Here is a 25853-nt window from a genome sequence, read left to right as displayed (position 1 = left end):
GGGGGGGGGGGGGGGGGGGGTAGGACCAGTAAATTTTCCGATGACACAAAGATTGGCCGGGTGGTTAACAGTGAAGTTGAGTGTCTTGGGTTACAGGAAGATATAGACGAGATGGTCAAATGGACGGATAAGTAGCAGATGGAATTTAACCCTGAAAAGCGCGAGGTGATGCACTTTGGAAGGAGTAATTTGACAAGGAAGTATATCATGAAAGGTCTGACACTGAGAAGTTCCAAAGAATAAAGGGACCTTGGCGTGTTTGTCCATAGATCTTTGAAGGCGGAAAGGCAGGTTAATAGGGTGGTGAAAAAGGCACACGGCACACTCGCCTTTATCAATCGGAGTATAGATTATAAAAACAGAGAGGTCATCATGGAGTTGTATAAAACTTTGGTGAGGCCACAGCTGGAGTACTGTGGGCAGTTCTGGTCACCACATTATAGGAAGGATGTGAACGCACTGGAGGGGGTGCAGAGGAGATTCACCAGGATGTTGCCTGGGATGGAATATTTAAGTTATAAAGAGAGGTTGGATAGGCATGGGTTGTTTTCTCTGGAGCAGAGAAGACTCAGGGGCAACCTGATTGAGGTGTTTAAGATTATGAGGGGCATAGACAGGATGGATAGGGAGCAGCTGTTCCCCTTAGTTGAAGGGTCAGCTACGAGGGGACACAAGTTAAAAGTGAGGGGTGGGAGGTTTAGGGGGGACTTGAGGAAAAACATTTTTACTCAGAGAGTGGTGATGGTCTGGAATGCACTGCTTGGGAGGGTGGTGGAGGCAGGATGCCTCACATCTTTTAAAAAGTACCTGGATGAGTATTTGGCATGCCATAATATTCAAGGCTATGCGCCAAGTGCTAGAATGCACTGCCTGGGAGGGTGGTGGAGGCAGGATGCCTCACATTCTTTAAAAAGTACCTGGATGAGTACTTGGCACGCCATAACATTCAAGGCTATGGGTCAAGTGCTGGCATGTGAGATTAGGTGGGCAGGTCAAGGCCTTTCATGCGTCAGTGCAGACTCGATGGGCCGAAGAGCCATTTCTGCACTGTAGGATTCTGTGATTCTACTGCCTGGACCACTCTGGAGGTGTCCTCCAGTATTCACGACAGCATTTTTCCTATTTGTGGTAGCATGCTGTGCTCTCCCAAACATGGCCATCATCGGTGCAGCCCGAGCCACAAAAGATATGGTGAGCAGATCAGGAGCTGGAGGAGAGCAAGAGGATGAGGAAGCAGGGGAAAAGAAGAAAGAGAAGGAGCATGAAAAGAAAAGGAAACCAGCACACCCCCTTTCCAGTGGGATGTCCATGATCACTTCATTTGACTTTGATTCCACTGGACAGAAACCCGACAGTCACATATCTGTGTTACTATCACAGCAACTTGTAGGCCACAATGCTGAAATAACAGCAACCATGCCAATCCAACTTTATCCAACAAACCACTGAATATTCTATACAAAAGTCAATTACTGCACACTTCCTTACTGTCTGCCTCCCCAGTGCTCCTATGCAATGTTACCTCAGTGGCTGCAGCATGGCTGGTAGAAGGCGATTGGCTTTCAGTGGGCAGGAGGGGAGGGGAGTGGGGGTGGAAGGGGGAGATTGCTGATGGCCTTTCAAGGCAGCTTTGGGTCAGAAAGGAGGCAGAACATTAGCCAGGGTGGCAGCAGTCTGAGCTGGTTGGCTGACAGGCAGCAACAGCTGCACTGGTGGAAATAAGAATGCATGGATCTCCTGACCTCTGCGCTTCCATTGTAGCATTGAGACACTGGGTAGTTTCTGCTTGTGCTGCAATGGAAACTGAGACATTGGCCAGCACAGGCTACACCATGTTCAGTTCTGCAAATGTTCTCATAGAACTGTCTACCCCTTCCCCACTGGAAAAGATGGCTACCCTACCTATCCACAAAGATTTATTCCAAGTTGGAGCCAGAAACTGCTCCAAATTGCTCAACAGTGACCGCAGACCTCCTGGTGGACTGCCAATAGAGCAAGCATTTCATTGTGCATGCCCATCAGTCTTTTTCTGCATACTACCCCACTGTAATCCTCACCCAAGTGCTATGGAACAGAAGATGATCTGGTGATCTTGACCAAGTGGCAATTCTTGGGTATCTGACAGGATAAAGGGTAGGGTTGTGGTAAGGGACAAAGAGGAGCATGCTGACACCATTCACTGCTTGCAATTCGGAAGAGATTATGAGATATGGAAGGAGTGGGTCGTGACAAAGTGATTTAGGTATAAACCGAACATCATCCTTTATGGTCTCAATACGACCATTGGCCATGGCCTCACCAACGATTGCCAGAACTCTCTCCTCTTGGTTACATGTTTCTACCTCTGATTACGTTGAGACCAGAAGGCTGTTCCTCCAGTTTACGTTGAGCTTCACTGGAACATTGCAGCAAGCCAAGGACAGACATATGGGCATGGGAGCAGAATTGTGTGTTAACAATCCGGCTAGGCACTTTACAGCCTTCCGGTCTCAACATCAAACTCAACAACTTCAGATGATTTGCTCTACCCCACCTCAACCCCTTTGTTTTCACTCTATTTTATTTCTTTATTGTCTTTCTTCATTTTTCTTCCCCCCCCCCCCCACTCTTTCCCCCTACTTTACACCTCTTCACTTACCTTTTCTCCCCCTTTGCTTCTCCTTATCTAAATCTTACCTCTGTCCCATCCATTTTCCTCCCCGCCCCCCCTACCCACATCTTCATTTTAGCGCTGTTTGGCCATTCACACCCTTTATTCTCTCTGTGGACAGCTATTAGCTGGTTTCCCTGGCTATGACTCATCTTTCACTCCCTCTCCCTGCAGTGTAAATATCTCTCACTTTCTATGCCTTTTAGCTTTGACAAAGGGTCGTCTGGACTCAAAACATCAGCTCTTTTCTCTCCTTACAGATGCTGCCAGACCTGCTGAGATTTTCCAGCATTTTCCCTTTTGGTTTCATATTCCAACATCTGCAGTAATTTGCTTTTAACTGGAATTTTAGATTTAGGTAAGGCCAACTTTAATGAGATGAGACGGTCCACAGTTAACTGAGAAAATCTGCTACTGGATAAAACAACTGAAGAACAGTGAAGGGTGTTTAAAGAAACATTTAATGCAATACATTCCAAGGTCCAGGAATACGTGCTCAGGGATGCGCTCAAGCTTGAGGCAGCCGCCGCCAAGGCACAATGGGGAAAGGCCACCGTGTAAAGCGTCTCAACCGAGGCAGACCGAGGGCCGGGTAACTGCAGAATACCCTCGGCCTGCGTAACTGTGTGCCAACCTGAAAAATAACGGCACACAGTAAACTCTGATGTATGTATATAGTTTTAAGAAATGAAATGTAACGAAATGTAATGTTTTGTAAATAAGCACTGTGTTGTACTGTAAAAATGATTCCTTTTTGCACTGTTTATGACTTTTGGATCTGTCATTTTGCAATGTTTTATTGGAGAGTTTTGTTTTGTGAATAAAGTATATTTTTGAAATTTAAAAAAAAAATTTAATGCAATACAGAACCAGTTGATGCCCCTGAGAAGGAAAAGCACAACCTCACAGAAAAAAACAACCATGGACAACTAAAGAGATAAGGGACAGCATAACAGTAAATGAAAGGGTTTAGGAAAAATGCAAAAAGCACAAATTCTGCCAAATGAGAAAGATACAAAGACCAGCAAAGGGCCACAAAGCGGATAATAAGCGCTACTAAAAGGGATTATGAAAGGAAACTTGCAAAGGACATCAAAATCAATAAGAAGAAATTTTAGTTACATAAAGGGAAAGCAGGTGGTCAGGAGCAATGTTGACCCACTGAAGACTGAAAGTGGGGCTATTGGCAATGACTATGGGAAAATGGCAGACATGTAAAATAATTACTTTGCCTCAGTATTTACAGTAGAAAAGCAGGAAAGTCCTGGGAAAATTAATAACAGATAGGGGACAGGGTCTAAATAAAATTAATGCAAGTAAAACATCGATAATGAGGAAATTAATGGAACTGAAGAATGACAGATCCCCAGGACCTGATGGTTTCCATCCAAGAGTATTAAAAGAAGTAAGGAAGCAGATAGTTAATGCCCCAACTATAATCTTTCAGAGTTCCCTAGATTCAGGAGTCGCTGCTCTGGATTTGAAAATAGTTCATGTCACTCCACTTTTTACGAAAAGCAAAAGAGGAAAACCAGGAAATTACAGACCAGTTAGCCTTACATCTGTAATGGAGAAATTATTGAAGTCTATAATCAAGGATAGGGTAACTGAACACCTCGAAAATTTTCAGATTCATGACAGGTAGGTCATGTCTAATAAACCTCACTGAAAATTTTGAAGAGGTGACTAAGGTATTGGACAAGGGAAAATCTATGGATGTTGTTTATACGGACTTCCAGTAGGCATTTGACAAAGCCCCACATAAGACACTGTTAACGAAGGTAGAGGCCCATGGCATTGAGGGCAAATTACTGACATGACTGGGATATTGGTTGAGTGGCAGGTGACAGAAAGTAGGGATAATGGGTAGGTACTCAAATTGGCAGGATTGACTGTGTTAGAGCTTCAATTATTCACATTATTTATTAACCACTTGGATAATGGCACAGAAAGTCATATATCCAAATTTGCTGATGACAAAAAGTTAGGTGGCACTGTAGACATTGAAGATGATAGCATAAAATTACAACAGTTTAGTGAGAGACTAGGTAAATGGACAAAATTTCAATTATTCATTTTGGACCAAAACAAGATAGACCAGGGTACTTGCTAGATGGTAGGAAGTCAAATATAGTGAATGCCCAAAGAGACTTGGGGTTCAGGTGCATAGATCTTTAAAATGCCAAAAACAGGTGCAGAAAATAATCAAGAAGGCTAATGGAATGCTGGCCTTTATATCTAGAAGACTGGAGTTTAAGGATGCAGAAGTTATGCTGCAGCTAAACAAAACCCTGGTTAGGCCCCACTTGGAGTACTGTGAGCAGATCTGGGCACCATACCTGAGGAAGGATATATTGACCTTGGAAGGAGTACAACATAGGTTTACAAGAATGATACTTGGAATTCAGGGGTTGAGATATGAGGCAAGATTATATAAATTAGAATTTAGAAGGATAAGGGGTGATCTGATCGAAGTCTTTTAAGATATTAACTGTAAAAGACAGGGTAGATATAGACAAACTATTTCCACTGGTTGGAGATTCAAGTACTAGGGGCCATAGTCTAAAGCAGTGGTTCCCAAAGGGTGCGGCGCGCCACACTGGTGCGGCGAGAGAGGATGGCAAGTGTGGCGGGAAGATTCAAGGACAATCAAAGAAACATTTAAACATGGTTTAAACAAGCATTGTTTTATACTTTCTGGATGTCCCATGATCATATTATAAAGTAGTTGTGTTCTATGTTATGAATCAAGCACTGCTAGTTATTTTTTTTTGTTTTTGAATGTATTTCTTATCAATAAAAAATTCGGTGTGGCGCGAGCAAATTTTTATTCCGAAAGTGCGGCCCAGTGAAAAAAGTTTGGGAACCACTGGTCTAAAGATTAGGGCCAGATCATTCAGGAGAGATGTCCGAAGCATTTCTATACACAAAGGGTGGAAGAGGTTTGGAACTCTCTACCACAAACAGTAGTTTATGCTAGATCAGTTGCTAATTTTAAACCTGAAATAGATTTTTTTTGTTAAGCAAAGTATTCAGGGATATGGCCAAAGGCAGGTATATGGAGTTAGACCACAGATCAGCCAAGATCTCACTAAATGGCAGAACAGGCTCAAGGGGCTGAATGGCCTACTCCTGTTCGTATGTTCCTATGAGAGTGTAATGGCATGCCATCTTCTTGAACTGCAGCAATCTCGGTGATGTAGATCCATCCATAGTGCTGTTAGGAAGGGAATTCCAGAATTTGGATCTTATGACAGTGAAGAATGGTGATATAGTTGCAAGCCAGGATGTTGTGTGGCTTGAAGGGAAAGTTGCAGGTAGTAGTGTTACCACGGGTCCGATTTTACCAAATCGGGACTAAGTGCCGGGTGCGGCCGTAAATCAGACCTGCGCCCGGCAGCCACGCTCCAGCGCCCCCATAAGCCTTTTTTCAGCGCGGGTCTAGTGGGCGCGGGGCCTAGCGCATTTGCATCTGTCGGAGCGCTGAACTGCACATGCGCAGTTCGGGAAGAATCTGACAGAACGCGCCTGGGCGCAAAACAAAAAGCAGAGAGCCTCTCTGCCGTTCATCCTCTGGTCGGGGGGGGGGGGGGGGGGGGGTGACTTATCATTCCCTCGGGGGGGGGGGGCGGGGTGTGTGACTTATCATTCCCTGGGTGGGTGGCGGGGGGGGGGGGGGGGGGGTGGTGAAGGGGTGTGACGGATCATTCCCTGGGGGGGGGGGTGGAGAAGGGGTGTGACATCTCATTCCCTGAGGGGGGCGGGGGGGAGGAGAGGGGGTGTGACGTCTCATTCCCTTGGCGGGGGGGGGGGGGGGGAGAGGGGGTGTGACGTCTCATCCTCTGGTCAGAGGGGTTCTGCTGCGTGTCTGTGGCCGATCCCTCCTGGCACCATCACTGGTACACTACCAGCCACAGATTACTCTTCCCTGCAGGTGTGAGAGAGCGGGAGAGATGGCTGTGGCTGGTAGTGTACCAGTGAATGATCCGTCACACCCCCCTCTCCTCGCCCCCACCCCCCCCCACCCCCCCGGGGATGATACGTCACACCCCTCTCTCCTCCCCCCCGGGGATGAGACGTCACATGCCCTCCCCTCCCACCCCCCCAGGGGATGATATGTCACACCCCCTCTCCACCCCCCCCCGGGGATAATCCGTCACACCCCCTCCCCTCCCCCCCCCCCCCAGGGGATGATATGTCACTCCCCCTCTCCCCCCAAAGGGAATATAAGTCACACCCCCTCCCCTCCTACCCCCCCAGGGGATGATATGTCACACCCCCTCCCCTCCCAGCCCCCCCCTCCAAGGGGGCGATGTGGGCCCGCCCCCTCTCCTTATCCCCCCCCCCACAGAGCTCCGCCCCCCCCTCCTCCGGCAGACACCAGCGGACCTGTGTGAAGCCCGGTCACTTCAGACGTGGCTCGAAGTCAGTGTCCAGGAACGTGCTGCAGGCTGTCGAAGGACTGAAGGTGAGCGGGAAGGATGGTGGAGGGAGACCACGCTCGAGGTAGGTTAGGGGTGTGCTCTGCCGGGGGGGCCTGCCTCCCAGAGGGGTCCGATCCTGGGAGAGGGGGGTCTGCCGGCCAGAGGGGTCCGATCCCAGAGGGGGTGGGGCTACCTCCCAGAGGGGCCCGATTCCGGGGGGGGGGGGGGGGGGGGAGGGGGGAGGGGGGTCTGCCGGGGTGGTTAGAGGGGGTGTCTGCGAAGGGTGGGCCTCGGCGATTCCCCTGCCGAATAAAAGTACAAGTTGGACTTTTATTTATCAGGTCGGTAAAGACGCGGACGCGAATTGGGCCGAACGCTGGTAAAGGGGGAATTGATGGTAAAGTTGTGCGCGCGCTTCATTATGCCGATTTAAATGCATGCAAATGCATTTAAATCGGCCCGCTGGCCGATTCGGGCGCCCGCCGGATCGGCGCCCAACTTTACCATGATTTCGCACCCGAAAACAGGCGCAAGATTTTGGTAAAATCGGGCCCCATGCATCTGCTGCCCTTGTCGTTCAGGTGGTAGAGAAAGGTGCTGTCGAAGGAAACTTGGTGAGTTATTGCAATGCAACTTGTACATACTGCTGCCACTGTGTCAGTGATGGAAGGAGTAAATTTTTAAGGTGGTAGATGGGTCGCCGATCAAAGGGACTGCTTTGTCCTAAATGGCACCAAGTGTTTGGAACCAAGCTCATCCAGGCATCACATTCCTGTCCTGTGCCTTCCAGATAGCAGACAGATTTTGAGGTGACAGTTGAGTTACTACTGCAGCATTCACAGCCTCTGACTAGCTCCGTAGCCGCAATATTTATTTTTGCAACTCCAAAAATAGGGCAGCATAGTAGTTAGCACTGCTGCCTCACAGCACCGGGGACCCAGGTTTGATTCCACCCTTGGGTGACTGTCTGTGTGGAGTTTGCATGTTTTCCCTGTTTCTGTGTGGGTTTCCTCCAGGTGTTCCAGTTTCCTCCCACAGTCCAAAGATGTGCAGGTTTGGTGGATTGGATTGACCATATTAAATTGCCCCTTAGTGTTTCAAAATGTGTAGGTTTGGGGGATTAGCAAGGTAGATATTGGGGTGGGCATAGGTAAGATGCTCTGTTAGAGTCAGTACACACTCAATGGGCTGAATGGGCCTCCTTCTGTACAGTAAGGATTCTATTCTATGATTCAATGTTATTCCAATCCCATTGTGACATCTAATCTAAATCTTATCTCCAATCCAATCATAATTCCATGTCAGAAAAATATAGTCATGAACACTAAGAGTACCTCCCCTGGCACAGTTCACTAACTCGAACGAGTATCTAGGAATATTATCATTTCAGAGCACCACAACTTCAGACATTGTGAAATAATTATGATTTATATGATATATCTAGATTTCACGCTCTGTCATATAATCATTTGAGCATATAAATTACACGTCTAACATCTTAACCCGCGATTTTAACAGCAGTATGAATTCCTTTATTTTAAGTGCATTAGAAGTTCCATTAATTTAGTGGGCCATGTAATTGGGTACAAGCAAAATAAATATTTATTCGGAGCAGTTTCCATGCTGCAGGGCCATAGGACCAGCAGAAGGCTAATTATCTTGCTTATTTCATAATTGAATCTGAACGTGGTTGATCAGCACCTCAATTCCATTCCACTATCCTTACTCTATATTCCTCAAAACTCTTACCTAAAGAAATTACATCACAGGTCTTGAAAATGTCAATTGAAGCAACATTCCCAGCTTATTTAGATGAGATCGTCTCAGATTTCGCTAGCTTTTATATGGGAGAAAAAAGTGTTTCCAATTTCACTCCCGAAAGTTACAGCAGTAACTTAAGGATCGTGTGTTCTGGATTCCCTCACCTGAAATCATTTTAAACTTGTGGGTGAGGGCGGGAAAAGCGCAAGGTTTGCCAGCTCGCGCCGTGCTTTTGAAAGGCATCAGCTAACGGCCGCCCGGTCGGAAGTGCGCGTGAGGGAGGTCATGGCCCTGAACCCTGGCCCGGTTTTGTGGCTTTTGCAGACAGAAAACTTTGAAATCACTTTATTTTAAAATTAATCTACAGGATGTGGATGGGCATCACTGGTTGGGGCTAGTATCTATTGCCCATCCCTTGAACTGAGTGGCCATTTGACAGACCAGGTAATTAGTCAACCAGATGGGGTTTTACAATAATTTTCAAAGTCATCATTAGATTTTTAATGATTGCATTATTTTGTTGAATTCAAATTCCAGACACCAATAAATAAATTCCAACTGCCGCGGAGGGATTAGAACCTGGGTTCCCAGAGCCTTACCCTGGGTTGCTGCATTGAATGTACATATACTGTACACACAATAAGAGGGAGAGATCCCAGACTAGTGGAGGAATGCCAGAGCTGAAGGTTGCACAAACTTTGAAGACAGAGCCATCCAGTTGGATGGAGAGGATGTCGACCACCCCTGTGCTGATGACAAGGCTTTTGCAGCCATCTTCAGCTGTAAGTGCCAAGTGGACGATCAATCTCAGCCTCCTCTTGAGGTCCACAGCATCAGATATCAGACTTGAGCCAATTTGATTCACTCCCATCCTATCAATAAATAGCTGGAGGGACTGGATGCTGCAAAGGTTATGCCCCCTTACAGCATTCTGGCAAGAGTACTGAAGATCTGTGCTCCAGCACTAGCCGTGTTCTTAGCCAAACTGTTCCAGAACAATTACAGCACTGACATATACCCAACAAGGTAGAAATGCCAAGGGAATATCCTGTCCACAAAAAGCAGGACAAATTCAACCTAACCAATAACTGCCCCATCAGTCTACTCTCGAACATCAGCAAAGTGATGGAAGGTGCCGTTAGTAGTGCTAGTAAGTAGCACTTAACACAGCAAAAATCTGCTCACTGGTGCTCAACTTGGGTTGCACCAGGGTTACTCAGCTCCTGACCTCATTAGAGCCTCGGTTCAAACATGGACAAAAAGCTGAAGTCAAGTGGTAAGGTGACAGTGACTGCCCTTAACACCAAGGCGTCATTTGACCAAGTATGGCATCAAGGAGCCCTAGCAAAATTTAAGTAAATGGAAATCAGGGGGAAAACTTTCCACTGTTTGGGGTCAAACCTTGCACAAAGAAAGATATTGTGACTGTTGGAGGTCAATCATCTCAGCTCCAGGATATCACAGCAGGAGTTTCTCAAGATAGAGTTCTAGCATTTTAAGCTGCTTCATCAATGACCTTCCTTCCATCTTAAGGTCAGAAGTGGGCATGTTCACTGATGATTGCACAGTGTTCAGTACCATTTGCAACTCCTCAGATACTGAAGCAGTCCATGTTCAGCAAGAGCTGGACAACATTCAGGCTTGAGTGATAAGTGGTAAGTAACATAAACGCCACACAAATGCCAGTTAATGACCATCTCCAACAAGAAAGAATGTAACCATTTCCCCTTGCCATTTAATGGCATTACCATCGCCAAATCCTCCACTTGTGGGTGGCATGGTGGCACAGTGGTTAGCACTACTGCCTCACAGCACTAGGGACCCCTGTTTAATTCCAGCCTCAGGTGACTGTGTGGAGTTTGCACGTTCTCCCCATGTCTGCGTGGATTTCCTTTGGGTGCTCCGGCTTTCTCTCACACTCCAAATAAGTGTGGGTTATGTTGATTGGCCATGCTCAATTGCCCCTTAGTGTCAGGGGGATTAGCAGGGTAAAAACGTGGGGATACAGGGATAGGGCCTGGGAGGGATGGTTGTCCGTGCAGGCTTGATGGGCTGAATGGCCTACTTCTGCACTGTAGGGATTCTAAGACTATCAACATCCTGGGGTCTTACCATTGACCAGAAACTGGACTTTTTTTTCTTCTTATGACTGGAGCAGCATCTAGAGTTCGATGCTGAAGTTAACAATCCGTTCAACAGCTTCAAATGACATTGCGAATGAATGTGATGCCACCAGGAGTTAATTTATCAGGGCAGGAGTTCAGTATGTGGATAATAGTCTGACTTGGATGGCCACAGTCACCATTTGTGCTGTTCTTCATGTTCCTCCTGTGGAGCAAGTGGCCACATTTTATCCATCCTCCAGTGATTGAGGGCTGTCCAAATTTTCCATGGAAGGTTGGAACCTGGGACTTCAACATTCAGGTCAGTTACTAAGTTACAGTTGGTGATATTTACAGTCATCTAGGAGGTGTGCCATCATGAGGTGAGGCTATTGTTCAGAGCAATGTATAACAAGTTGAATTTATATATATTTGTGTGTTAAGAAAAGTAAAAATGGTTTTAGTTTCACTTAGATTTTGTTTATGAACCTGGGTGCCTGGATAGACTTGTCAGTGAAAAAATCCAGGTCTTGTGGGTTTGTTTGTATATACACATTTTTAATGAAGTCTCATACCCCTGATGTTAAAAGGAGTGAAAGTTCAGTGATTCTGGAAACAAAATGCAAAGTAGAAAAGCTTTACTGTTGCCTAGCGACAATGATCCAGTGACACAGACAAAGAAAAGATAGGAATTGAGAGGGAGAAGTTCAGAGTATATATCAGAGAGAAGACATGCATTTTTAAAATGTCCTCAGAAGAAAACCCTAACAGTAGCTAACCGGATAATCAGTTACATGAGTCAGTAAAGTGATCAGTTTAATGGAGATGCTACTGGAAGACTGAGTTTAAGGAACTATTTTGTTTGCTCTGCAATTGAAAAAACAGTGAGTTTAGAGTGTAGTTTTTAGGTGTCTCTGGGAGATATGCATGTTGGGTGAGACACATCAAGTGAATGCTCAGGAACTCACCAGAAGAAAATAGTTTGCAACTGTGCCAGTTGCAGGTGAGAAGCCTTTGTGTCAAGCTAGTGATAAATCTTCACTTGTTTAGGTCTGTAAAGATATTGCTGGGTTAAAAGAATTGTGGGAATTTGAATTGTCTTATGTTTGTATTGAGGTCTTTTCAACCTTTTTGTCGGATGTAATATCATTCACTTCTCTTATTTCGATGAATATTTTATTCTTGGTATTAAAAGCTCATCAGCAGACTCTTGTGAATTTGTTCAGTAACTTTGCATCATAGTTTCTTAAAAAAATTAGGATCCATCAAGACAGGTTTCACTCTGGGATCTTTCAACAGTACCATCCAAACCCGCAACCACTACTACCAAGTAGGACAAGGGCAACAGATGCATGGGAACCACCGGAAGGTCCCCTCCAAGCCATACACCATCCATGACTTGAAATAAATCTCCTTTCTTTCATTGTTGCTGGGTCAAAATCCTAGAACTCCCTTTCTAACAGTACTCTATACCTATACCATGTAGATTGCAATGATTTAAGACGATGGCTCACCACTACCTCGTCAAGGGCAATTAGGGATGGGCAATAAATGCTAGCCTAGACACTCATCCCATAAAACAATAAAAAAGAGGAAAGCCTTGAACGATGACCAGCAGGGTAAATTGTTTAAGATTTGTACCTGTTATTGGTTTTGTCATGTTGTCATTATTTGTCTTTAAAGTAGGGGTGAAGTTGGTGAAAAACTGTGTGCAGGTCTTGGATCTAAATGCAGCCTTGGCTTTGAAAGGGGAAGGATTCAGGGATGACAGAATTTTTCATTGGGATAGAAAGTGAAATAGCCCTAACTGAAACTAGGGTCCTAAATCTAAGCAAAATAAACTACCAAGGTATGAGAGGTGAGTTGGCTGCAATAGATTGGGTAACTTCATTGAAAGGCATGACTGTGGATCAGCAATGACTAATATTTAAGGAGCACTCTATGAAGTATAACAGAGCTTGTAAATAAAAAGATTCTGGTGATGGGACACTGGCCTCTGCTGACTTATTTCAGTGGTGATGAGGAAAAAAGAACTCCCAAATGAACTTGCTTGCTAACAGCCATAACACATTGTGGGTAAGCCATTGTCAGCCATCATGCCTCTGTTTGGAAAACTGGACTCTCTTGACTCTGCTGTGGCCCAATATGTAGAACAAATGCATTTTTTTAAGGCTAACGACATAGGGCCCGATTTTATCATCAAGTTGCATCTGTTTTCGGGCGCAAAAACTAGGTAAAGTCAGGCTTGAGGTGAGTAGCGTGATCTGCGCCCGCCTCCGTGCCGGTTCCCCTTTACCAAGGCACGAAAAGGGCCGCCATCCGGACCGTGCCTGAAACGGGTGCTACGGCCATTTAAATGCATTTGCATGCATTTAGATTGACTTAATGGGCTGCATGCCCAACTTTACCAGCACTTCCCCCCGCACCGCCGGGTTTGCCAATCCGGAATTGACATGCTCCATAAAAGTCCGATTCGGGTGATCCATCAGTGAGGGTTAGTGAAGAGGTAAGTGTGTGGCGTCCAACGGCTCTCTACTGTTCACGGGTGTCTTTTTGTTGCGGTCAGTTTCTTTCTCGTGTCAGTGGTGGCTCTGTGAGTGTGTGGGGGTGTGGGGATGTGCTGCTCTCCGATGTCCCATTTACAGCATGGACCTGGGTCTCAGCACTGACCTCGGGTCTTGTGGTGCTGCTGGGTCCTAGTGCACTCAGCACTCTTCCAGCTGAAGGATGTGCACAAAGCTGTTGCAAATTGCACTGCTGCACCCTCTCAGCTTTTCAAGGAGCTGTAATTTTGGGGAGCATGTGGCTGGGGGAATTGGAGGTGGCTGTGATTTTGGGGAGCATGTGGCTGGGGGAATTGGGGGTATGGACAGTGATTGTTGATGGGCTAGGGGCAAGCAGCGTTCCTTAACCTCTACATGTGTTCCTCTTCATCTCCAACACCCCCCTTCAGAGTGACGAGATGGCTTTTGCGATGCAATTGATCGATCTTGCTGTTGTTTAGGTTGCTGCTGGAATTGAGGCGGAGGAGCTGGAGAAGAATTGTGGGCACAGGAGGCCCGGGCCTTATCACTTGCAGGAGTAGAGGGAGACGACCACCAGAGGCAGGAGGTGGCCGCCATTCGCCCAGAGGGGAGGGGGCGCAAGAGAAGGAGGAAGCAGAGACACCGGCAGTTCCGTCCACGAGTGTCATTTCAACAGATGTCGGACACCGTGTGCCGCCAACGTCTCCATCTCTGAAAGGAGATAGTGCAACACCTGTGCAATCTGTTGCAGGACCTGGCACCTAGGGGCCGGGGGGGGGGGGGGGGGGGGGGGGGTGGGGGGGGCGGGTGGGGAGCATACAGGGCTTCTGTGACCTGCTTAACACAAAGAGTGGCTGTCAAATTGAGGACGGCCGCTCCGAACATTTATGCGACTGGCTCCTTCCAGATCGCGAGCGAAGATGTATGTGGCATTTCACAGTCAGCTGTGCACACCTGTGTTAAGCAGGTCACAGAAGCCCTGTGTGCCCGGGCAGTACATCAAATTTAACCAGGCTCATTAGGAAGTTCAGGCTGCAGGGTTCGCAGCCATTGTGGGGATGCCTGACTACAGGGCGCCATTAACTGCACCCACGTCGCCCTCAAGGCCCTGCTACAGAATCCATGAAGATTCGTCAACAGAAAGGGGTTCCACTCCCTGAATGTTCAACTAGTGTGTGACCATAATATGAACATTATGCACGTTTGTGCAAGACACCCAGGCAGCGTGCACGGCAGCTTCATTGTCAGGAGCTCTGACATCCCGGAGGCATTTGAGGAGGAGCCCAGGCTGTGGGGGTTCCTCGTGGGTGGTATGGGTTACCTGCTTTGGACAGGTTGGTGACACCTGTGCAGAAGCCTGTGACTGAGGCAGAGACCCGCTATAATGAGGCCCATGTAGCCACCCGCGCGATAATGGAGAAGTGCATTGGGCTCCTCAAAATGCGATTCCGGTGCCTGGACTGCTCTGGCCCTACAACACAGCCCTGTGTCTGAAGTGGAAGAAGCTGAAGAAAGATAGAATGAAGGAAATTTATCAATGGACAGCAGCCTCGAGGGAAGTGTCAATAGTCAGAAGAAGAGCCACAAATTCTTGATGGGACCTTATCTTTAAATGACTGCTTTAAAAACTAATTTTAACTGAATTGTTGTGGAACCTGGTGGCCGAACATCAAATGTGCATTTTTTCAATTGCCAAGTTGATTGCTGTAAATTGGAAAAAAGGCTTCTTTAATATGGTGAATATTTGGTAACAAATATATATTTGTTGTGGTTGTGTGCTGTGCCTTGCACAACCTGGCTCTGCAGAGAGGTAATCTATTGGAGGAGGAGCAGGAGGACGTGGAGGCTGACCAGCCGGGCATCGCTGGGGAGGAGGATAAACAACAGGAGGAGGAAGAAGAGGAAGAGCACGTCTTGGAACACCACCCAGGCGCTGGAGGGCTGGCAACTCAAATGAGACATGCGAGGGCGGCTAGGGAGGCCCTGATCACTAGGCAGTTCAGTCGCTAGGGGCTTGTGTCTGTGGGTTCCATCCCCCCCCCTAAATTTCTTCTAACTCCTGCAACATTGTCACACAAGGCTGGTGAGCCTGGGTGCGCTGTGTTAGCGAGTTTTTTGGTAGACAGGAGGGTGATGACAACTCACTAAGCACCGTTATGATGCCCTGGTGCAAACTAGTCTGACTCCTATCTGAGCTCCGCATGCACACTGGGCCCACGTCTGCGTAGTGGGTAAGGGATCTGAAATCCCCATACAGTGCCCTGGGGAGGGGGACGGGAGGTAATCGCTCATGGGTTCTGGGAAACCAATGGCTTCCTTTTCTCAGTGGCACAGCATTGAGGGGCCTCCACAAATGACATCAACATGAAGCATCCCTCCGGCGATCATCAATGGAAGATCTATTTGAGACAAATTAGTCACAGATGGGTGATGAAAAAACATTTAATTGCAATAAAGGTGTTTAAATAATACGTTCTAACATAAAAACTTGTGAACAGAAAATGTTAAGGTGCTTAAATATCTTTCTAACCAGTGCAGCCCTTCACCCGTGCCATCTCAGTGCAACTACAACTCCCTAACCTTACATGGCCTACCGCTACATCTCAGTGACTCCCCAGAATGTACATCGGAGGTGGAGGGGGCCAGCTGCCTACCTTGCCCTGTTGCCTGTGATGCGTGTGGCAGGCACCTCTGGAGACCCTGGACTTTGAGGGCCCTGGCCGGCTTCCAGGTGTCTGGGACGTTTCCATTATACCATCTTCATCCTGCTGCCCCTGAGATGCCCCGGCGAAAGAAAGGGGGGAGTCAGAAGGTGTAGCCACAGCCACAGTCTCCTGGCTGGAAGACCCCGGCATGGGCTCGAGCCCTTCCTCCTCCTTTGGGGTTACTGTGGACTCCTGGGTCACTCCATGGGATGGCGGTGCTTCTGCAGTGAGTTCCAGAAGCTCCGGCGTCACCTGGATCTGCCAGTCCTGGAGGGCCACCTGCGTCCTACCCATGGTGGTCGAGCCCTCTGCGATGGACACTTGAGTCAGGGGCCACCTGTCAATGGCCGCAGCAAGTGCCCTCTGAGACTGAGCCACGCTCTTCACTCCCTCAGCCATGACCCTCTGCGATTGGGTCAAGGGCTGCTGCCAAAGCCCCCTGTGTCTCTGTGCTGTCCTGCTAGGTCTCCTGCAAGCTCTGCAGCCCCTCAGCCATGACCCTCTGTGACTAGACCATGTACTCATACACTGCAGCCATAGCCCGCTGTGTCTCAGCACTATCCCGCTGGGTCTCCTGAAATCTCTCGAGCCTCTCAGCCATGGGCCGCAGAATCTCGAGAAGCTTATTCAATCCCTCAGCTGTGGCCCGCTGTGACTCAGCCGCAGCCCGCTGTGACTCGGCCACGGTCTGCTGTGACTCGGCCACTGTTTGGAACCTGCCACTCATGGTGAGGATCCTCTGCCCCAGGCTTTCCACTGCAGATGCCACCCTTGCAGTGTTGGCCTGGGAAACATACAAGACAGGCAATCGTTGGTCTGCCTGAAAACTTTGGGACTCCTCCCAACAGCCTCGCAGTTGGTCCAGTGTGGCCATCAGCCCCTCCTGCATTCCCTGGCTCTGTTGCTGCATCTCCAGCAGCTGGGGGAGAAGTGACCTCAGAGGCCCAGCATGTAGCCTGGGGCCAGCTGAGTCCTCGCTTCTGACAGGCCAGAGGCCTTGGACATTCCCTCCTCCACCCGATGTACATTATCAGATGTGTCGTGCTCATCAGAGAGTGACCCAGAAGCCTCACCACTAACTGGACCGGCCGACGTGTCAGTATCTGAGATGGTGAGTTGTGAGGTGGAAGCTGATACCAAAACGGTGCCACCCTCAGAGGTCACTTCACCCATATCCTCCGAGAACTCGTCTGAGCTGTCCTGAACAGGATGGGCGGGAGATGCAGCAGGGGCCTGAATCCAGAAGGCCCCGGGGCTTTCCATTCTGTCCCTGCAACGCAGGATAAAAGGTTAAATGCAAGGGAGGGAGAGGAATCTGGGATGCAAAACACGTGATTCACAAATCTCCATTGAACATAAAACAAAGCACAAAGAAAATTACATCACAGGAACAGCCCCTCCAGCCCTCCAAGCCTGTAGCGATCAGGCGGCCCATCTGACTTGTAACCCCCTACCCCTTGGGGACCATATGCCTCTATTTCCATCCCATTCACATAGCTGTAAAGACGTCCCTTATCTGCCTCCGCAAACTCCCCCAGCAGCAAGTTCCAGGCACCCACTACCCTCTCTGTGCAAATAAACATGCCTCGTACATCTCCTTTAAACCTTGCCCCTCGTATCCAAAACTCATGCTCCCGAGAAGTTTGATTTTTTGATTTGATTTATTATTGTCACACGTGTTAACATACAGTGAAAAGTATTGTTTGTTGGGCACTGTACAGACAAAGCAGCCCGATCATGCTGTCACTGACAGCCCTCATCTCCCTTTCCCTTGAGAGCTCCAGCACCCACTCCTCAAAGGGGGTGAGGACCTGGAGGTCTGGCTCACCAACCTCTGTCTTCGCCCTTTCACAGATGTTGTGGTCGGTCTTCTTTTGTGGAGACAGAGGAGCCATGAAAGAAATGATGGCATGACTACTGCAGAGTATCAGGTGGTGGCTCTTAGAGGGCAAGCAGAGTGGGGCTCTTGGGGGGGATAGGAAGGAGATGCTTTGGGGTCAGGAGCTGGAAACATGCAGGATGGGAGGATCTGGGGGAGATTTGGGGGAAGATGCAAGATGGGGTTCAGCACTCACCCTTGCTGCACGGAGGAGGTCATTGACCTTTTTCCGGCACTGCTTCCTGGTTCGGTGGGCCAGTGCCCTGGCACTGACCAAGGCGGCGACTGCCTCCTCGGCCGCATTTCTATCAGAACCCCTGGTTCTGCGTCGTTCTGGGAAGAGGGTGTCCCGCCTCGCCTCTGCTGCATCCAGTAGCCTCCCTCAGAAATGCGGGGGGCTGGTCGTGCGCACATTGTCCTGTAATGCCTACCTGTCCATTCTTGAGTTTTTAATGGAGCTGTCCATTGTTAGGGCAGATCAGCTGCAGGCAGTTTGGCAGAGCAGTCCAGCAAGTTACATGCAGTTTGATTGTTAGCATTGAGTGGACGGTAAGTGAGCACTTGCAGGTGTATTGATGTGGGGGTGGGGGCGTATCCGTGCCTCAATGATTGGGGACAGGGAAGAGAGAGGGAGGTGTCACACAGCCTTCGGAGGACTCCGGTGTCTAGTGCAAGTGAGGCTCGGAACAAGGAGATTCTACAGTTGAACGCGTGGCTAAAGGACTGGTGCAAGAGGGAGGGTTTTTAATTCATAGATAACTGGGAAATCTTCAAGTCAGGATGGCAACTGTACAGAAAGGATGGGTTACACCTTAACTGGAAGGGAGCAAATATCCTGGCTGGGAGTTTTGCTAGAGTGTTTCGGCAGGATTTAAACTAGTGTGGCAGGGGGGTGGGGAACAAAACAGTAGGTCAGTAAATACTGAGGCTGGGGTTGAGCTGGGGGCCAGGGCAAGGCTAGCTAAGAAGAGGAGCACTCTGGAGGAGGATGACCTGAGTGGGCCTGGAGGTCTGGAGTGCATTTGCTTCAATGCGAGGAGCGTAACGGGTAAAACAGACGAACTTAGGGCCTCAATGCTTATGCGGAATTTGGATGTGGTTGCGGTGACGGAAACTTGGTTAAAAGAAGGACAGGACTGGCAGCTGAATATTCCGGGGTATAAGTGTTTTAGCCGAGACAGAGGAGGGGCTAAAAAAGGTGGGGGAGTAGCGATATTAGTTAAGGAGCATATTACCGCGAGGCAGAGGGTAGACAACTTAGAGGGGTCATGTACTGAGTCGCTGTGGGTGGAACTCAGAAACAGGAAGGGTGCAGTCACTATGCTGGGGGTGTACTACAGACCACCCAACAGCCCACGGAAAGTGGAGGAAAGGATATGTCAGGAGATTCTGGATAGGTCAGAAAAAATAGGGTTGTTGTAGTGGGGGACTTTAATTTCCCTGGCACAGACTGGAAAGTGCTTAGAGCTGGGGGTCCGGACGGGGAGGAATTTGTAAAATGCGTACTGGAAGGTTCTTTGGAACAGTATGTAGATAGCCTGACTAGAGAGGGGGCTATACTGGACCTAGTTCTGGGAAATGAGCCCGGTCAGGTCGTCAAAGTTTCGGTAGGGGAACATGTGGCAAATAGTGACCACAACTCTGTTAACTTTAGGATAGTAATGGACAAGGATGAGTGCTGTCCTACGGGCAGGGTGCTAAATTGGGGGAAGGCCAACTATAGCCGGATTAGGCAGGAATTGGTGGATGTTGATTGGGAGAGGATGTTCGAGGGTAAGTCCGCGTCTGGCATGTGGGAGTCTTTTAAGGAACAATTGATAAGGCTGCAGGATAGGCATGTGCCTGTAAAAAGGAAAGATAGGAAAGGTAGGATTTGAGAGCCGTGGATAACCAGGGAAATTGAGGATCTGATTAAAATGAAAAGGGAGGCGTACGTTAAGTCCAGGCAACAGAAAACAGATGGAGCTCTGGAGGAATACAGAGAGAGTAGGAAAGAACTCAAACGGGGAGTTAGAAGGGCAAAAAGAGGTCATGAGATGTTCTTGGCAGGCAGGATTAAGGAGAATCCTAAGGCATTCTATTCATACGTTAGGAACAAAAGAGTTGTCAGGGAGAAAATCGGACCTCTCAGGGACAAAGGAGGGGAATTATGCTTAGAACCCAAGGGAATAGGGGAGATCCTAAATTAATACTTTGCATTGGTATTCACGAAGGAGAGGGACGTGTTAACCGGGAGTGTCTCGGAGGGAGGTGTTGACCCGTTAGAGAAAATCTCCATTACAAGAGAGGAAGTGTTAGGTTTTTTAGGGAACATTAAAACTGACAAAGCCCCAGGGCCTGATGGCATCTATCCTCGACTGCTCAGGGTGACGAGAGATGAAATTGCTGGGCCTCTGACGGAAATCTTTGTCGCTTCTTTGGACACGGGTGAGGTCCCTGAGGATTGGAGGATAGCGAATGTGGTCCCGTTGTTTAAGAAGGGTAGCAGGGATAACCCAGGAAATTATAGGCCAGTGAGCTTGACGTCCGTGGTAGGGAAGTTGTTGGAGAGGATTCTTAGAGACAGGATGTATGTGCATTTAGAACGGAACAATCTCATTAGTGACAGACAGCATGGTTTTGTAAGAGGGAGGTCGTGCCTTACAAATTTGGTGGAGTTTTTTGAGGAAGTGACAAAAACGGTTGATGAAGGAAGGGCCGTGGATGTCGTCTATATGGATTTCAGTAAGGCATTTGACAAAGTCCCACATGGCAGGTTGGTTAAGAAGGTTAAGGCTCATGGGATACAAGGAGAAGTGGCTAGATGGGTGGAGAACTGGCTTGGCCATAGGAGACAGAGGGTAGTGGTCGAAGGGTCTTTTTCCAGCTGGAGGTCTGTGACCAGTGGTATTCCGCAGGGCTCTGTACTGGGACCTCTGCTATTTGTGATATATATAAATGATTTGGAAGAAGGTGTAACTGGTGTAATCAGCAAGTTTGCGGATGACACGAAGATGGCTGGACTTGCGGATAGCGAAGAGCATTGTCGGGCAATACAGCAGGATATAAATAGGCTGGAAAATTGGGCGGAGAGGTGGCAGATGGAGTTTTAATCCGGATAAATGCGAAGTGATGCATTTTGGAAGAAATAATGTAGGGAGGAGTGATACAATAAATGGCAGAGTCATCAGGAGTATAGAAACACAGAGGGACCTCGGTGTGAAAGTCCACAAATCCTTGAAGGTGGCAACACAGGTGGAGAAGGTGGTGAAGAAGGCATAGGACGGGGTATAGAGTATAAAAGCTGGAGTTTGATGATGTAGCTGTATAAAACGCTGGTTAGGCCACATTTAGAGTACTACAGTTCTGGTCGCCGCACTACCAGAAGGACGTGGAGGCGTTAGAGAGAGTGCAGAGAAGGTTTACCAGGAAGTTGCCTGGTATGGAGGGTCTTAGCTATGAGGAGAGATTGGGTAAACTGGGGTTGTTCTCCCTGGAAAGACGGAGAATGAGGGGAGATCTAATAGAGGTGTACAAGATTATGAAGGGGATAGATAGGGTGAACGGTGGGAAGCTTTTTCCCAGATCAGAAGTGACGTTCACGAGGGGTCACGGGCTCAAGGTGAGAGGGGCGAAGTATAACTCAGATATTAGAGGGATGTTTTTTACACAGAGGGTGGTGGAGGCCTGGAATGCGCTGCCAAGTAGGGTGGTGGAGGCAGGCACGCTGACATCGTTTAAGACTTACCTGGATAGTCACATGAGCAGCCTGGGAATGGAGGGATACAAACGATTGGTCTAGTTGGACCAAGGAGCGGCACAGGCTTGGAGGGCCGAAGGGCCTGTTTCCTGTGCTGTACAGTTCTTTGTTCTTTGACTCCGGAGGGCTTGTGGGGAGGGTCCGGGGTGGGGGTGAGGGGGATCACTCTGCCTGGTATCTGGAGGGGGGAGGGTGGATCTCTCTGCCTGAGATCAGTGGGGGGGAAGGGGGGTCCACTGCCATTCTGCCTGCGATCGGTGGAGGGTAAGGGGGTGCGCTGCCACTCTGCCTAAGAACGATAGAGGGGAAGGGGGGTGTGCTGCCATTCTGCCTGAGATCAGTGGAGGGGAAGGGGATTCCGCTGTCACTCTGCCTGTGATCGGTGGAGGGAAGGAGGGACGGGCCCGCGAACTGTCTGGATGGTGGGGAGTGGGGGAATAAGGCAGTCAGTGATGTTGTGGGGAGTGGGGCAATGTCTGTGGGTGCCAGGGGGAGGCATTATCCGGACCGGGAGGGATGTGGCAGGGGAGCGTTATTCTATCTTTTTTTTCCGCGCATGCGCAGTTAGAGGTGCTGATGGGAACTGCAGGGTTTCAGGTGCTTTATGCCCTGCCCACAGGCTTGTGCAGCGCGATTCGGAATCACTGATATTTTTGCAGGCATAGTGCGTATGGGGGCATCTGAAAATGGGCTAAAAGTCAGATCTGAAACACTCCCAGTTTCAAGTCCTCCCAGCACTTAGAATCAAATGGTAAAATAAGGCCCATAGTGTCAGATGAAAAGCAACAGGTCATTCTTCTGACGGCATGTGGACCATCGGCATTTGTCATTATGCACAGCTTAACTTTCCTGGAGGCCCCAGATACTAAAACCTTTCAGGAATTGATGGACCTACTGAAAGAATATTATGACCCTAAAGCACCTCTGATCCTGAGGAGGTACCAGTTTTACTCGGCAATCCGGGAGAAGGGGAGTCTGTCATGAGTTTCTTAACAAAGTTGAGACGTCTGGCAGAAGCCTGTTAATTTGCGTTGACGCTTAATGAGATGCTAAGAGACCAGTTGGTATGTGGGATAAATAATGTGACTATTCAAAAACGCCTGCTGGTGGAGGCCCAACTGGACTGCAAACAAGAACTACAACTGACTTTGTCATTGGAAAAGGCAGTAAATGGAGTATACGCGTTACAAGGGTTCCCAATGGAAGTCGACACCCACAACAGTGCAACTGAGTTAGGGGACCACAACTTGGGGACAAGAAATTATAAGAAAGTAAAGCAAGTACACCCAGGTCTGCTCACAGGACCACACCAAAACAAGGCCAAGTTTGGACCAGACAGACAACAGCCCCTGCAGAATCCCACCTGGCAAGTCATTGTAGCTGTTGCCAGTATCAGAGCTGCAAAAGAAAGGCTCAAAACCTAGATTTAGGAAAACGACACATCGGCCAATGACCAGGAGAATGCACAACCTGGAAGCTCCATTTACATCCAACAAGGATCAGTTAAACTGCACAACAATGACCAAGTCGGAACCTAGTAAAATAACCTTAAGACTAAATGGACAACCAGTATTAATGGAGGTTGACACAATCACGGCCATATTCATGGTCAGGGAAGCAGTGTTCAGCAAAATTTGCACTGGACTCTAACTCTTATCCTTAATCAAGACTTTGGCAAGATTGAGGATTTATACAGGGGAACCACTGGTAGTTGTGGGTACAATCTTTTTTTCCTGTTTCGTATGAAAAGCAACTGTTAGGCTACCATTAATGGTAGAAGAGGGCTCAGGGCTGAACTTAATGGGGTGAAACTGGCTGAGAGAAATCCACCTGGATTGGGTGAACATTTTCCAGTTGGAGAATGGTCATTTGAGTGAAGTCCTGTTCAAATACCCGAAGATTTTTCAAGAAGGGCTCGGAACAATAAAAGGAGCCAAAGCTATATTACATGTCCATCCAGGCGCAGTTCTGTAATTTTGCAAGACCCGCCTGGTTCCATTTGCTTTAAGGGAAAAAGTGGAAACACAAATGAGAAGATTGGAATGAGAAGGTATAATAAAATTTGCCCAGTTTGCGGAATGGGTGGCACCTATGGTGCCTATTATGAAGCCAGATGGTTCAGTCCACCTTTGTGAGCACTTTAAACAAACAATAAACCGCTATTCACAACCTGACGAATATCTGATTTCCCCAGATCAAAGATTTACATGCAAAGCTGGCAGGGGGGTTCTTACTTTTGAAATTAGGTATGAGTCATGCTTATTTGTAGTTACAGCTGAATGAGGATTCGCAAAAATATGCCACGATCAATACACTAAAGGGCCTCTATCAATACACAAGGTTACCTTTTGGGGTATCATCAGTCTGCGCAATTTTCCAGGGAATAATGGAGAACAGATTACAAGGTTTGCCACAGGTGGGCATTTAGCTGGACGATGTTCTCATTACAGGTAAAACAAAGGCAGAACACCTACAGATCCCGGAGGAAGTCCTTGGATGGTTTTCAACAGCCGGCATGCATTTAAGGAGGGAGAAATGCATTTTCTTGGTATCTCAAGTGACCTATCTGGGTTACAAAATGGACAAAGTAGATCTACATCCTTTGGAGGACCATGTGCGGGTGATCAAAGATGTCCCAGCTCCCACCCCAATCCAGAAGTTACGGTCATTTTTAGGACTGGTGATATACTACAGGAAATTCATACCAAACCAGCCTCCATTTTGGTTCCCCTACATCAACTGTTAAAAAAGGGTTAAGCTTGGGAATGGTCCACCTGTCAAGAACTTGCTTTTAAGAAAATAAAAGAGCTGTCATCGGCGGATGTCTTAGTACATTACAACCCCAGAGGAGAATTAGTGCTCACCTGTGATGCATCTCCAGACAGCATCAGGGCAGTTTTAGCACATAGATGGAAGAATGGAGAGCAACGGCCAATAGCTATGCCTCCAGGACTTTGGCTCCAGCAGAAAGAAAGTACGCCCATATTGAAAAAGAAGGTTTGGCGGTAGTATTTGGAGTGAAGAAATTTCATCAATATTTATATGGGCAGAAATTTGTGATTGTCACCAATCACAAGCCATTGCAGGGACTACTAAAAGAGGACAAAGCGGTACCACCGATAGCATTGGCTCGGATCCAGCGGTAGGCACTACAATTGGTGGCTTACAACTAGCAGTTGGAGCACCAGCCAGGAAGTCGAGTGACAAATGCAGATGCCTTAAGTAGGCTACCTTTAGCAGACACCCCCACCAATGTTACCCAAAGTAGAAGAGACGGTAATGACTATGAATTTTATGGATACCCTTTCTGTGGCCACACATAATATATGTCTCTGAACGCAAAAGGGCCCTGTACTCACAAAAGTTAAACACCGGAGAAACAGAATGACCAGTCCAACTCCAATTCCACCCTTATTGGAGTAGAAGAGAACAGCTCAAAGTAAAAGACGGAATACTGCTATAGGGGACACAGGTGATAGTTCTGAGTCAGGATCGCCATGCCACACTGGCTGAATTACATCACGACCACCGGGGAGTGTCCAAAATGATGATGCTGGCCAGGAGTTATGTTTGATGGCCCAGAATGGACACAGACATAGCAGCGCCAGTGGGTCAGTGCCAGGAATGCCAGCAAGGACAAAAGTTGCCACTGGTAGCTCCCCTACATGTGGGAATGGCCAGGCAGACCACAGAATTGGCTGCACCTGGATAATGCAGGCCCATTCATGGGTTCGATGTTCTTGGTCATAGTGGATGCCCACTCAAAGTGGTTGGACGCACATCAAGTGAATTCTGCGAACACGATGATAACGGCAGAGAAATTTTGCACTTCGTTTGTGACACATGGCATCCCAGAGGTGCTAGTCTCTGACAATGAACTAGCTTTCGCCAGCCAGGAGTTTACCCAGTTCATGAAATTGAATGGGGTTCTACTTATCAGGATGGCATCATACTGTCCGGCGTCAAAGGGGCCTGTGGAAAGAGCAGTCCAGACTTTAAAAGCTGGGTTAAAAAAAAGCCAGCAGCATCAATGCACACCAAACTTTCCCATTGGTTATTCAATTACAG

This window comes from Mustelus asterias, chromosome 15 (genome assembly GCF_964213995.1).
Source record: "Mustelus asterias chromosome 15, sMusAst1.hap1.1, whole genome shotgun sequence".
In the NCBI taxonomy this organism is placed as follows: domain Eukaryota; kingdom Metazoa; phylum Chordata; class Chondrichthyes; order Carcharhiniformes; family Triakidae; genus Mustelus; species Mustelus asterias.
The sequence above is the reverse complement of the archived record's forward strand: the minus strand, read 5'-3'. Positions refer to the sequence as shown.